Here is a 13,369-nt window from a genome sequence, read left to right on the forward strand (position 1 = left end):
GTTACCTGGATCATGCTTGCAACCTGCGCACTGCCTTCCAGCAGTGGGTAAAAGGACTGGCTGTTGAAACCTTTGATGCCCTGCAGGAACTGATAATAAAAGACCAGTTCCTCCACACTTGCCCTGTTGAGGTCCGGCTGTTTGTGCTGGATCGAGAACCAAAGACAGTGGATGAGGCTGCGGAAATGGCCGATGCCTACACCGCCCATAGAGCACCTGAGTCCCGGAGGACTACTACGCCCAGCTGGAGAGGAGAACAGAGGGCTAAACCTGTTTCACCCAGCACCCAGAGGAGGCAAGCACCGCTGTCTCCTGGATTCAGGCAACCAACCACTGACACTCGGAAATGCTTTGTATGTGACAGGGTGGGTCATATCAGCACGACTTGCCCAGAGAGGAAGAGGGAGGCCCCAAAATCCAGTGAGGCCTCAAACCCCAGTGAAGTCCCAACGGCTTTGTGTGCTACCAGGAATGCTACTGGCTATGCAGAGAATCTGCAGCTTGTCACGGTTGGGGGTACAGTTGCCACTGGGCTGAGAGACACTGGAGCAGAAGTGACTCTCATACATCCCCAGCTTGTGAACCCGGAGCAGTACATACCTGGGAAAATGATTGCTGTCAGAGGAATTGGGGGTGTCACCCCCGCCATACCCACCGCCTTGGTCCACCTGGATTGGGGGGCCGGCAGCGGACTGAAAGAAGTTGGGGTAACTGACAAAATCCCCACCAACGTTTTGCTGGGTACCGACCTGGGACGGTTAGTGGCCCGGTATGAGCCTACTCCAAACCCTGTGGAGCCTGCATCCCCAGCAGAAGTTCTGGACTCTTGCAAGGTACTGTTTGATAATGCTGTGCAAGTGGGGAGTGCTGGAGAGGCCCCAGGGGCTATGGACTGTGTACTAGGAGCCAGCCCTAGTGAGTCTCCAGTGCCTAGGCCTGGAGTGGGACCTGTTGACACAGAGAATGCAGAAACTGATGATGTCATTTATGACGCACGGACTATCGAGGCGATCGATGCAGGAACTGTTGATGATAATTGTGAAGTGCTGAGTAGCAATGTGTGTAATGATACAGATAATGTGGAGGTTTTATGTGATGTCCCAAATGACAATATATGTAGGGATGATAATGCTGATGGCATATGTGTTGTGCTACATAATGCTGTGTGTCATGTGGACACTCCGTCAGCTGCCGGAGTAACCAGCGGCGCTCGCTGGGCTGCAGCAGATGGACTGTCCACTGAAGGGGCAGACGGCACCAGGCCAGATCTTTCCCCTTCAGATGGTTTTAAGACAAAATGTGACGTGATTTATGATGTGTGTAAGGTGGGCACTCCCTCAGCTGCAGTGGTAACCCGCAGTGCTAGCGGGTCTACAGCAGAGGGACTGTCCACCGAAGTGGCAAATGTTGCTGGGTCAGCCACATCCAATTCTGAACCTGGCCCGGATGGCCCAGGAGCCTCTCCGTCTGCAGCCTTCCTAGAATGTGTGACAGGCAGCACTGAGCTCTCTGGGGCTGTTCGATTTGACAGCAGCCTGGAAGAGCTCAGGGGGCTAGCCAGCAGGTCACCAGCTGGGAGGGGCAGGTTGAGAGGGTTCTGGGAAGTTATTCCCTCGGAGCTGTCCGAAGTGGAGGAGGCAGACCGGCAGATACTCGTTCCCCAAAGGGACCGAGAGATAGCTCCTGCCACTATAGAGAGAGTGCGTGTAGCGACGGTTGGAACCCTTCCCCAGTTGCAGCACAGTCTCTATGGTTGCGAATTCACGGTCGCCACTGACCCACATTCCCCTGGTTGGTTACGTCAGGTTGCCAAGGGCAACGACACATTGCAGCAACCTGACCTAGCTTTCCAGTCGTGTAGCTTGGAGCTAACTGACAGGTGGGGAACCCTCCTGAGGATGCTAAAGGGTTTCCCCACCCGGCCAGGCCGTCAATGTAGGCTTTGGCAGGATGATGCGTTAGATTCACCTGCCAGCGCCATCTGGAAGGGGAGCAATCATGGGAATGCGGACGGGCTGTCCCGTCAAGCAGAACCAACAGTGTAGGTGCTGGCAGGATGATCTGGGAAGATCGTCTGCCTTGCACCAAGTTAACGGCGGAGGTGTGGAGATATATTGGGGTGCTGATGCTGTTAAGGATAATGCACTAATATATTTTCATTTTCCCATTTTTATATCTGCTGTGGTATGTCAAAGGTGTAGAGATGCAGGCTAGATTCATTGACTGTTCCTGTATTTGTGTGGGTGGGTCACTAGACCTACATTTGCATCTAAAGAGGTCTTCAGTGAATACGACCAGTCACCTATCACACAGGACATCCTGCTGCAATGTGAAGCCTTAATCAATTGTCACCTGTAACCTGGGGAGATTGGAAGTGAAGGAAGTCTTTTGTTTTGTGTGTGTGCTATAGTACCCTTTTCATGTATGTGGATCTCTGGAAATCCCATTTATGTCTGAGAACGGAGACAGGAAAACGCCTTAATCAAGTTTTCACCTGGAGTTGAAAGCCTAACTTCACAATCTTTGATGTATAGTAGACTTTTACCTGGGAAATCAAATTATGTCTGAGGATGTTATTAAATCTAGCTTCCCCCCGTCCACACAGGCTTACAGCCTCCAGGCGTATTTCATAGTATAAAACCGCAGCTAGGATAGCCACAACTTGTAGTTCTTGGAGGTAGCTCACACGGCTAGAACTAACCTGGTTCCTGACCAGAAGTGCGTACCGCCCGCAACAACACCAGATCGATACGCTGGTACGTTTATTTCCCGTTTATTTTGGTAAGCAAAATCGCTTTGTGTGTTATCTTTGTACATTTTATCTTGTAACTATTTTTACTTTGTTTTTTTGTAATCTTTTTGTATATATTCAGTTCTGCACTGTTTTATGTTTTTTTCTGAAATATTAAATTATTATTTAATAAGTTTGACTTCTGCCGTACTAAACTAACACTCATAGCCTAGAAGAGACTGAAGTGTAACCGTGTATAAGTTCATGCCTAATTGTACGCTTGAGCAACACTACCGTATGAAATTGTAATTGCATTGTGTGTGGGGGCGTTTGTCATACGTTGGCCTAAGCGCGCAGCTGACCCAACGTACGAACAACGCCAGTGCGAGTAGCGACAGCAGAGTGGCTAACAGTATCGTTCGGAACGACTGTTAGTGGGTCTTTGCTTCACGACAGTGTAAGATTGCAACTGTGTGTGTGTGTGGGTGCGTGGCGTTCCCGTATTTGGCCTAAGCGCAAAGCTGACCCAAATACGAAAACGCGGAGTGCGCGCTGAGGACTCGACAGCAGAGTGGAAGTGTCTAGCGAACAGCTAGTGGTGGCAGTGAGAAGTGTTTGAGGGGTTCCAGCCTTGTTTGTAGCTTAAATAAGGCTGTTCCCCGCTTAATCTGGTCAAACCCGCAGTCGGGAACCGTATACGCAGGCGTGCCGCGGGCCGGTTCCTGACAATGCCGAAGCGGAGATATTTCAGGTAAATAATGTCTAACTTCCCACTGAGCATGCGCAATACTCAGTGAGGAAGGCTGCTTCCGGGCTGCAATATCTGACATTACACCGGCCCGCCACTTGGTCCTGTCCTGCTTCCTGTCCCAACAGCTGTCAGTGCTTGACATGCGCAGTAGCGCAAAAGCACTGACACACTGACAGGATACAGGGACACTTGCAAATTATATAAGATTGACAAATGGATCATACCATTTATTTCTGAAAAAGTATGGAGATTTTTCTCAGTCCAGGTTGGAATAACATATGAGAGAGAGGAATTGTAAAGAGCATGAGAAAGAAAGAGAAAATTGAGAACATGCAGGGATGGAGAGAGAAACCTAATTACAGAGAAAACAGTAAGAGGAATCCACAGTGACAATCGCTACACACTATGTCACAGCATGCCACAGACTGAGAGGAGGAATCCACAGTGACAATCGCTGCACACCAGGTCACAGCATGTCACAGACTGAGAGGAAGAATCCACAGTGACAATCACACACTACATCACAGCATGCCACATACTGAGAGGAGGAATCCACAGTGACAATCGCTGCACACCAGGTCACAGCATGTCACAGACTGAGAGGAAGAATCCACAGTGACAATCGCACACTACATCACAGCATGCCACATACTGAGAGGAGGAATCCACAGTGACAATCGCTGCACACTATGACACAGCATGCCACAGACTGAGAGGAGGAATCCACAGTGACAATTGCTGCACACTACATCACAGTATGCCACATACTGAGAGGAGGAATCCACAGTGACAATTGCTGCACACTATGACACAGCATGCCACAGACTGAGAGGAGGAATCCACAGTGACAATCGCTGCACACTAGGTCACAGCATGCCACAGACTGAGAGGAGGAATCCACAGTGACAATCACTGCACACTATGACACAGCTGGCCACAGACTGAGAGGAGGAATCCACAGTGACAATTGCTGCACACTACATCACAGTATGCCACAGACTGAGAGGAGGAATCCACAGTGACAATCGCTGCACACTACATCACAGCATGCCACAGACTGAGAGGAGGAATCTACAGTGACAATTGCCGCACACTATGTCACAGACTGAGAGGAGCATAAATGAACTGTAAACCTAATAACTGTCCACAAACCACTTATCCACTGTTCATCTAACCCAACTCTTAGGACTCAGTCCCTTTCATTTCCCCCGTGTCTCTTTGCTTTGGCCTGTATGGTCATGTCAATAGAGCTATTTTTGATTTGCTTTGAGAGAGGGACTTGAGAGAACAGACAAGGCTGCAAAGAGTGTGTGTGTGAGTGTGTGTTGGGGGGGGCACAGTGAGAAAGTGGGGTTGGAAAGAACAAGGGATATAGTAAAGAAAGAAAATGGGGTATGATAAAGATCATGAAAAAGAGAGAATATGATGAGCGGTAAAGAGTGTGAGAAAGAAGAAGAAAGGGGACAGAAAGAGAAAGATCAAAGACAGTGGATGGTGAGAATGGGGGGGGGGGGGGGGGGGGTAAAAAAAAGTGGAATGGAGGAGGGTTGGTCAGAAAGAAAGTGGAGGGCGATTCAGAGTCAGAAAATTAAGAGGGGAGTCAGAATGGTGGGGAGTGAGAGTCAAATGTATTGGAGAGGGCTGGGCACCTGACAATGGTGAAAAGAGAGAGGAGTCAGAATGGTGAGGAGTGAGAGTCAGATGTATTGGAGACGGCTGGGCACCTGACAATGGTGAAAAGAGAGAGGAGTCAGAATGGTGGGGAGTGAGAATCAGATGTATTGGAGAGGGCTGGGCACCTGACAATGGTGAAAAGAGAGAGGAGTCAGAATGCGGAGGAGTGAAAGTCAGATGTATTGGACAGGGCTGGGCACCTGACAATGGTGAAAAGAGAGAGGAGTCAGAATGGTGGGGAGTGAGAATCAGATGTATTGGAGACGGCTGGGCACCTGACAATGGTGAAAAGAGAGAGGAGTCAGAATGGTGGGGAGTGAGTCAGATGTATTGGAAAGGGCTGGGCACCTGACAATGGTGAAAAGAGAGAGGAGTCAGAATGGTGGGGAGTGAGAGTCAGATGTATTGGAGAGGGTTGGGCACCTGACAATGGTGAAAAGAGAGAGGAGTCAGAATGCGGAGGAGTGAGAGTCAGATGTATTGGAGAGGGTTGGGCACCTGACAATGGTGAAAAGAGAGAGGAGTCAGAATGGTGAGGAGTGAGTCAGATGTATTGGAGACGGCTGGGCACCTGACAATGGTGAAAAGAGAGAGGAGTCAGAATGGTGGGGAGTGAGAATCAGATGTATTGGAGAGGGCTGGGCACCTGACAATGGTGAAAAGAGAGAGGAGTCAGAATGGTGGGGAGTGAGAATCAGATGTATTGGAGAGGGTTGGGCACCTGACAATGGTGAAAAGAGAGAGGAGTCAGAATGGTGAGGAGTGAGTCAGATGTATTGGAGACGGCTGGGCACCTGACAATGGTGAAAAGAGAGAGGAGTCAGAATGGTGGGGAGTGAGAATCAGATGTATTGGAGACGGCTGGGCACCTGACAATGGTGAAAAGAGAGAGGCGTCAGAATGCGGAGGAGTGAAAGTCAGATGTATTGGAGAGGGCTGGGCACCTGACAATGGTGAAAAGAGAGAGGAGTCAGAATGCGGAGGAGTGAAAGTCAGATGTATTGGAGAGGGCTGGGCACCTGACAGTGGTGAAAAGAGAGAGGAGTCAGAATGGTGGGAAGTGAGTCAGATGTATTGGAGACGGCTGGGCACCTGACAATGGTGAAAAGAGACAGGAGTCAGAATGGTGGGGAGTGAGAATCAGATGTATTGGAGAGGGCTGGGCACCTGACAATGGTGAAAAGAGAGAGGAGTCAGAATGGTGGGGAGTGAGAATCAGATGTATTGGAGAGGGTTGGGCACCTGACAATGGTGAAAAGAGAGAGGAGTCAGAATGGTGAGGAGTGAGTCAGATGTATTGGAGACGGCTGGGCACCTGACAATGGTGAAAAGAGAGAGGAGTCAGAATGGTGGGGAGTGAGAATCAGATGTATTGGAGACGGCTGGGCACCTGACAATGGTGAAAAGAGAGAGGAGTCAGAATGGTGGGGAGTGAGTGTCAGATGTATTGGAGACGGCTGGGCACCTGACAATGGTGAAAAGAGAGAGGAGTCAGAATGGTGGGGAGTGAGAGTCAGATGTATTGGAGAGGGTTGGGCACCTGACAATGGTGAAAAGAGAGAGGAGTCAGAATGGTGGGGAGTGAGTGTCAGATGTATTGGAGACGGCTGGGCACCTGACAATGGTGAAAAGAGAGAGGAGTCAGAATGGTGGGGAGTGAGTGTCAGATGTATTGGAGACGGCTGGGCACCTGACAATGGTGAAAAGAGAGAGGAGTCAGAATGGTGGGGAGTGAGAGTCAGATGTATTGGAGAGGGTTGGGCACCTGACAATGGTGAAAAGAGAGAGGAGTCAGAATGGTGGGGAGTGAGAATCAGATGTATTGGAGACGGCTGGGCACCTGACAATGGTGAAAAGAGAGAGGAGTCAGAATGGTGGGGAGTGAGTGTCAGATGTATTGGAGACGGCTGGGCACCTGACAATGGTGAAAAGAGAGAGGAGTCAGAATGGTGGGGAGTGAGAGTCAGATGTATTGGAGAGGGTTGGGCACCTGACAATGGTGAAAAGAGAGAGGAGTCAGAATGGTGGGGAGTGAGAATCAGATGTATTGGAGACGGCTGGGCACCTGACAATGGTGAAAAGAGAGAGGAGTCAGAATGGTGGGGAGTGAGAGTCAGATGTATTGGAGAGGGTTGGGCACCTGACAATGGTGAAAAGAGAGAGGAGTCAGAATGGTGGGGAGTGAAAGTCAGATGTATTGGAGAGGGTTGGGCACCTGACAATGGTGAAAAGAGAGAGGAGTCAGAATGCGGAGGAGTGAAAGTCAAATGTATTGGAGACGGCTGGGCACCTGACAATGGTGAAAAGAGAGAGGAGTCAGAATGCGGAGGAGTGAAAGTCAGATGTATTGGAGACGGCTGGGCACCTGACAATGGTGAAAAGAGAGAGGAGTCAGAATGCGGAGGAGTGAAAGTCAGATGTATTGGAGACGGCTGGGCACCTGACAATGGTGAAAAGAGAGAGGAGTCAGAATGCGGAGGAGTGAAAGTAAGATGTATTGGAGACGGCTGGGCACCTGACAATGGTGAAAAGAGAGAGGAGTCAGAATGCGGAGGAGTGAGAGTCAGATGTATTGGAGACGGCTGGGCACCTGACAATGGTGAAAAGAGAGAGGAGTCAGAATGCGGTGGAGTGAAAGTCAGATGTATTGGAGAGGGTTGGGCACCTGACAATGGTGAAAAGAGAGAGGAGTCAGAATGCGGAGGAGTGAAAGTCAGATGTATTGGAGACGGCTGGGCACCTGACAATGGTGAAAAGAGAGAGGAGTCAGAATGCGGAGGAGTGAGAATCAGATGTATTGGAGAGGGTTGGGCACCTGACAATGGTGAAAAGAGAGAGGAGTCAGAATGCGGAGGAGTGAAAGTCAGATGTATTGGAGACGGCTGGGCACCTGACAATGGTGAAAAGAGAGAGGAGTCAGAATGCGGAGGAGTGAGAGTCAGATATATTGGAGACGGCTGGGCACCTGACAATGGTGAAAAGAGAGAGGCGTCAGAATGCGGAGGAGTGAGTCAGATGTATTGGAGAGGGTTGGGCACCTGACAATGGTGAAAAGAGAGAGGAGTCAGAATGCGGAGGAGTGAGAGTCAGATGTATTGGAGAGGGTTGGGCACCTGACAATGGTGAAAAGAGAGAGGAGTCAGAATGGTGGTGAGTGAGAATCAGATGTATTGGAGAGGGTTGGGCACCTGACAATGGTAAAAAGAGAGAGGAGTCAGAATGCGGAGGAGTGAGAGTCAGATGTATTGGAGAGGGTTGGGCACCTGACAATGGTGAAAAGAGAGAGGAGTCAGAATGGTGGGGAGTGAAAGTCAGATGTATTGGAGAAGGTTGGGCACCTGACAATGGTGAAAATAGAGAGGAGTCAGAATGGTGGGGAGTGAGAGTCAGATGTATTGGAGACGGCTGGGCACCTGACAATGGTGAAAAGAGAGAGGAGTCAGAATGGTGGGGAGTGAAAGTCAGATGTATTGGAGAGGGTTGGGCACCTGACAATGGTGAAAAGAGAGAGGAGTCAGAATGGTGGGGAGTGAGAGTCAGATGTATTGGAGAGGGTTGGGCACCTGACAATGGTGAAAAGAGAGAGGAGTCAGAATGGTGGGGAGTGAGTCAGATGTATTGGAGAGGGCTGGGCACCTGAGAATGGTGAAAAGAGAGAGGAGTCAGAATGGTGGGGAGTGAAAGTCAGATGTATTGGAGACGGCTGGGCACCTGACAATGGTGAAAAGAGAGAGGAGTCAGAATGGTGGGGAGTGAGAATCAGATGTATTGGAGAGGGTTGGGCACCTGACAATGGTGAAAAGAGAGAGGAGTCAGAATGCGGAGGAGTGAAAGTCAGATGTATTGGAGACGGCTGGGCACCTGACAATGGTGAAAAGAGAGAGGAGTCAGAATGGTGGGGAGTGAGTCAGATGTATTGGAGAGGGTTGGGCACCTGACAATGGTGAAAAGAGAGAGGAGTCAGAATGGTGAGGAGTGAGAGTCAGATGTATTGGAGACGGTTGGGCACCTGACAATGGTGAAAAGAGAGAGGAGTCAGAATGCGGAGGAGTGAGTCAGATGTATTGGAGATGGCTGGGCACCTGACAATGGTGAAAAGAGAGAGGAGTCAGAATGGTGAGGAGTGAGAATCAGATGTATTGGAGACGGCTGGGCACCTGACAATGGTGAAAAGAGAGAGGAGTCAGAATGGTGAGGAGTGAGAGTCAGATGTATTGGAGACGGCTGGGCACCTGACAATGGTGAAAAGAGAGAGGAGTCAGAATGGTGGGGAGTGAAAGTCAGATGTATTGGAGAGGGTTGGGCACCTGACAATGGTGAAAAGAGAGAGGAGTCAGAATGGTGGGGATTGAAAGTCAGATGTATTGGAGAGGGTTGGGCACCTGACAATGGTGAAAAGAGAGAGGAGTCAGAATGGTGAGGAGTGAGTCAGATGTATTGGAGACGGCTGGGCACCTGACAATGGTGAAAAGAGAGAGGAGTCAGAATGCGGAGGAGTGAAAGTCAGATGTATTGGAGAGGGTTGGGCACCTGACAATGGTGAAAAGAGAGAGGAGTCAGAATGGTGAGGAGTGAGAATCAGATGTATTGGAGACGGCTGGGCACCTGACAATGGTGAAAAGAGAGAGGAGTCAGAATGGTGAGGAGTGAGAATCAGATGTATTGGAGAGGGCTGGGCACCTGACAATGGTGAAAAGAGAGAGGATGATTTTTTGTAACAATGTATTTTAGAATTACCCTAAGTGTAAGTAAGCGGTTTCCTGACATGGCAGTTTTATCGTACAGCTGAACAATGTGCGCTCATTCAGCCGCGTCTCCTCCGCTTCCTCCCAGCAATCTCACTCGTTTCATAATAGTGATACCCAGATGCCACCATCAGACACTGGCCCTATTCCGTTCACTTTTTCTCAAGAGTTTTCACCTAGGAGATAATTTCTCATCTTCCGTTTAAAATAACTTTTTAGTAGTACCAAAAACTAGGTGAAAAAGTACAGACAAATTATTCTGAGTATTTTCTTGCTTGCTGGTGGCTTAACCCCCTTGGCGTTATGATTGTTTGCAGATTTTAGGGTCTAAAAGTGATGCAATTTTTTGCATGCTTTTAGATCCTAAAACCTGGTAAAAATCATGCTGCCAGGGAGTTCTGCAGCAGCCCAGCACTCACTCACCGCCCTGGGATCCAGCGCTGTAGTTCCTTTTTCCGTCCTCCGGGTGGCGCTGTAACCCTATAGTGAGATTGTCGTCTGCCGGTCTCACCAGGGGGATGCAGAGCCTCGGAGGAGAGGAAGTAGAATGGCGGCTGATGTTGTGAGTAAAAACGCCCGCTGTGTGCATTGTTCTGCAGTAACCTCCCTGCGGCTACCATGAGTACCGCTCCTGGCATGTTTTTTCCTGAACTCGTGATTACCGCTAAGAAGGTTAAAGGGCATTTTATTGATAAGGTGTGAAAAATATCACCTAGGAGAAAACTCAGGATAAAAATTGAATAAGGGCGGGGGGCGTGGCTAGCGCGCTTGAGAGATGGACGCTCTCTAGCCGCGCTCTGCACAGCCGTCTGCCTTCACCTTATATTTGACCTGTTACAGGCACCCCTACCTAGCCAAACATCCCTACCTGACCAGAGCTAACCTTGAAGCAACTATGGGGCGCAGAGATTCCCAAGAAGAGTCGTTCTCCACTCCAGCCTCGAAAGCTAGACGCCGCCGCGGCCAGGACAACATGGCGTCCTCGGCCTCCTCGTGCTCAGGGGCCACGGTCGCCTCCTACCCTAGGCAGCCGCCTACGAAATCTAAAAACACTCCGAAACGTCAGGAGGAGGCGGATGACTCCCTAGAGTGGACCCCGAAAGATGCCCTGCTTCTGGATAAATTCAAGTCGCTGCTACAGCGTGAGCTGGACTCGGTGGCCAACAGAATCGCACAACAGCTTAAAAAAGAGATCCGTGACTTAGTTGGTCGGACCGGAGACCTGGAAGATAGAGTGAGCAAAGCCTCCACAGTTCTAGATGCCCACGACAAAGAGCTGGCCGAGATGAAGACTGAGCTCTCTGAAGCTAAGCTCCGTCTTGAAGACTCCGAGAACCGCTCACGAAGGAGCAACCTAAGAATAAGGGGCCTACCCGAAACCATCGAAGATCTAACCTCTACAGCCACCGCGCTGTTCCAAGAGCTTGTCCCGGCGATCCCAATAGAGCGGCTCGAATTCGACCACATACATCGCGCTCTCGACCCAATTAAAACAAATGGACTACCCAGAGACATCCTAGTAAAATTCACTTTTTACAGGACAAAGGAAACCATCCTCCAGGCTGCACGAGACAGCGAGCCGCTAACCTTCCAAGGGTACCGCTACCAGATCTTCGCGGACCTAGCTTCCTCAACCATCCTCAAACGGAGAGCTATGAAGCCCTACACATCTGCTCTATCCTCCCACCAAATTAAGTATAAATGGGGGTTTCCTTTTAAATTAATTTTTACAGCTTCGGGCCGTTCGCATGCTGTCTCCTCACCAGAAGAAGCACAGCAACTCTTAGAGAAACTACATCTACTTCTACCGCCAACAGATAACCGTCCTTCGGCGGGGAACCGCAACCAAAGATCCTCTACTCAGCGGGATGACGATCACCTGGCTTCTTCACCTCGTTCAACCAGATCCTCCATGAAATCGGCTGGCAACCAAGCGGACAATGCTCCGCCATGATACTCCACAACAGGAATCTTGCCTGGCTCAGCTTTCCTCCATAGGAGACCCTTCCTTCCACCTGACCCGTTATCCTCATCGGTTTCCACGGTTGGGTAAGACTCTTGTTTAATTCACCATCAGTTTATTCCCTACGGGCGCTTATACTTTGAAGCACCGGATTTCTCCCCTCCCCAGTTAACTGTTGGAGGCAATGTTTTCTGCCTTTATCCTGCCCAACTAATCCGATACTCGGATCACACCCAGAGCTACAGTTGAACGGTTCTTTGTTTTACATAGCCATAGCTATGTAGGTTATCCAGTTTCCAGTTGGTTGAACTTTTTATCATTGTTGAAATGCACGTTTTCGAACTTTGTTCGCCCATACAGAGTAACTGACACCGTTTGAATTCTGGCGCCCCGCCATTTCCTTCCCGCTCTAAATGGGCCGCTCACTACCAGTTCCCCCTCCCTCCCCCTTCCCCAGATGAACACTACACATACCCCAGCTAATGGACTTGAGCGCAACCTGAACTCTTTTCATTTCAAGAACTGCCGTGAACTTTTCCTCCACTTACTGCCAGAGGCTTGATGCAAAGCTGGCTGGACATTTCAATTATGCTTAGCCCCAATTATCTCTACAGTATAATTGAACCAGTGCACTAGTACATGAGGTCTGCGATATTTTGATCACTTGTGTATTGGGTCTGGGCCGGCAGCAGCGTGCCCCCCCGTGTGACACCACCCAGCCCACTATACAATTTCAGTTCTCCACGATGTACAATGTTCCCAAACAACCCAATCTCTTATTGGGCTGGCTGATCCGGGGGACGCGGCTCCCGGTGCAGAACGGAATTGCATGGCTACCTAAGACGACCGGCTTTTCAATACATGCTTATACTGTGTTTTTTTTTTTGTTTTTTGTTTTTTTTTTTGTTTGTTTGTTTGTGTGAAAATGCTACCTTTTATTACTCAATCCCTATGGGGCACTTGCTCTGTTTGTTTCCTGTGCTGGTGCAGATTAACAACAGCCCTTTCATAAAGGTCCTACATCATGACATTAATACGTAAACTAACCTTGTGCGGGTGGCAGCATGCCTCCTAGCCACAACCTCTTAGCTTGCTTAAATGCATTTATTACGCCTCGCTTTGCCCTCGTAGAAATTTATCTCCCCATAAAGTGATTGATTTGGGGGCGCGACTACCAGCACAGGAGAAAAACAATCAAGGAACCAACTGAAGGGATTATATGTTGTTTATGTATATCAGGTCTGGGTCGGTGGCTGTGTGCCCTCCGCGCTGCATTTTCGTGACCTTCTCCAAAACAACTCACTTTAGCAAATCCCACACCGCCCTCGGGCTACTCACTTTGTAGCGGGGGTGTCCGCTGGGGGGGCATAGCCACCGACACAGATAACAAGGGACATTAACCTCAGACGAATCCTTTATTCCGCCAATATGTTTTCTGTGAAAATGTTAGCTTTCCCTACGCAGCCCCTAGGGGGCCCCCGCTAAACATGATATCATCTACATTG

At 49.6% G+C, this 13,369-nt stretch overlaps 1 protein-coding gene across 1 annotated transcript in view; it reads left to right on the forward strand.

Moving 5' to 3' along the window:
• Positions 1 to 2,708: 2,708 nt before the first annotated feature.
• The window catches only part of LOC137545365 (ecto-ADP-ribosyltransferase 5-like), a 55,325-nt gene continuing 44,664 nt past the window's right edge, over positions 2,709 to 13,369 (forward strand). The window contains exon 1 of the mRNA XM_068266519.1: positions 2,709 to 2,756. The gene's annotated coding sequence lies outside the window, so the exon portion shown is untranslated. The remainder of the gene's footprint in view (positions 2,757 to 13,369) is intronic.

The sequence above is a fragment of the Hyperolius riggenbachi genome, chromosome 2 (genome assembly GCF_040937935.1).
Source record: "Hyperolius riggenbachi isolate aHypRig1 chromosome 2, aHypRig1.pri, whole genome shotgun sequence".
Lineage (NCBI taxonomy): Eukaryota > Metazoa > Chordata > Amphibia > Anura > Hyperoliidae > Hyperolius > Hyperolius riggenbachi.